Source organism: Pediculus humanus, genomic scaffold (assembly GCF_000006295.1).
Source record: "Pediculus humanus corporis 1103172108307 genomic scaffold, whole genome shotgun sequence".
NCBI classification, from domain to species: Eukaryota; Metazoa; Arthropoda; class Insecta; order Psocodea; family Pediculidae; genus Pediculus; species Pediculus humanus.
In genome coordinates, this window is record NW_002987876.1 from 419,818 (window position 1) to 421,889 (window position 2,072).

Sequence of the window (2,072 nt, forward strand, 5' to 3'; positions counted from 1 at the left end):
GAAAAAAAAAAAAAATTTTCGCAACAACAACAACAACCTAAAATAATATCGATCGATCCTTTTTTTTTTCTATAAAGAAAACAATATGGCGGACAAATAATTTTTTTTCGCGTAATTGTCAATAAAAAAAAAAAAATAAAAAAAAAATTGGCAGTGACCGTCAAGGCCTTATTTTTAATAAATACTATTTATAATTATTTATCCAGTTGATTATACTTATCAAGGTCGAAACTTTTACTGGAATTTTTTTTTTTCCTTTTTTTTTCGCTCAATCTTTACTCCCCCCAAAAAAAAATTTTTTAAAACCGCGACTACAGCATAAACGTTATCAATATTTTTTTTCTCCAGTTCGTTCCAGAAATTTCTAGATATATATGTACGTATTTAATTAAATAAAAAATGATGAAATTCTTTTTTTTTTTGCGTATATGAATCGAAATTCGATTTGTTCGAATCGATTATTCGTCAAAATCACGTGATTTTTTTTTTCCAGAACGTAACGTATCGGAGTCTACGTGATTATTATTATTATCATCAGTGATCGATCGATCGATGGTTATTTTGAAATTTTACCTTCTTTTACGAATTTAATATAAATTAAAAAAAATTTAATTTTTTTTTACAAATTTTTTTACAAATTACATAATCGATAAAAAAAAAAATTTATTATTATTATTAGTTAAACGTCGATCGTGGTGGTGGTGTCGATGATGGTGTGGGTGGTGGTGGTGGTGGTGGTGGCGGTGGCGGTGGTAAGTTTTTTAACGCATCATTAAAAATATAAATAAAAAAAAAAAAAAATTCCGCACCATCTTTCTCTCTCTTTTTCATCTCTCTCTCCTCTATCTCTCTCTCTCTCTCCTCCACCTCTCTCCCTTTCTCTCTCTCTCTCTCTCTCTCTTTCTTTCTCTCTCTCTCTCTTCCTCTCCCAGACGACGATAATCTATTTTCAATCGAACGAAATAATATTACAAAATTTTTTTTTTTCTTTTTTTTTTTCCTTTTTTTTCTCGTTACACTTCACTAAACACGTACTAATAATAATAATAATAATGATAATAATGATAATAATACTATTAATAATAACTTTTTTATGTATATATAAAAACCCGTTGAACGTTTATAAGAAAATGTTTTGAAACAATTTTTTTTTGTGTTTTTAAATGTTTTGATAAGACTTTTTCTTTTTTTTTTCTTCCGTTTTCACACACAATAATAACTCTACGGTGTTTATTAACCAATTATTATTATTATTATTATTATCATCAACTCCAGTAGTTCCGATCACGTTTTTACCCATATCACGTATAAAAAAAGACACACACACACACACACGCACGCACGCACACTTGATGACCTTGAACTTCAATTTTTTCCTCCTGTCTCTCTCTCTCTCTCTCTCTCTCTCTCTCTCTCTCTCATTGGTACGTTCAACGAACGTGTCCGCGTACGTTCGTACGAATTTTTTTTTTTTTTACAAAAAAAAATTATAACAATTCATCCGCCATATTTACTTTTATTATCATCATCGTCAACGCGACGAAACGAAAAACCTTTTACGATAATAATAATAACACTAATAATAATAATAATAATAATAATAATAATTTTTCTTTCTCTTCGGCCTTAAAATATTATGGGGGAAAAAAAAAAATTTATTTATAAATCGTTTCCGTTTTCGTTTTTTTTGTAAAAAATTTCCCAGAACGCGATATAGAATTTTATTCCTGGAGAATAAAAAATTTATATTTTTAAAAATCCGCCATTTTGTTTTTAAAAACGTAACGTAACGAAACGAAAGAATTTTTTTAAAATTTAATTTAATTTATTCATTTTTAATAAAAAATAAAATTTTTTTTTGAAATAACGAACGTGTCGTTTTTTTTTTTTATTTAACAAAAAAAAATCATTATTATTACGTAATTAAATAATTAATTAAAGTAATAAAAATAATAATAATAATTTGTTTTGAAATATCCATTAGCCAAAAAAAAAAAAAAAAAAAAAATTTTAACATTCCAATATATATTTTCCTTTCCTTCCACCTTCCCCCCCCCCAAAAAAGTGATGAT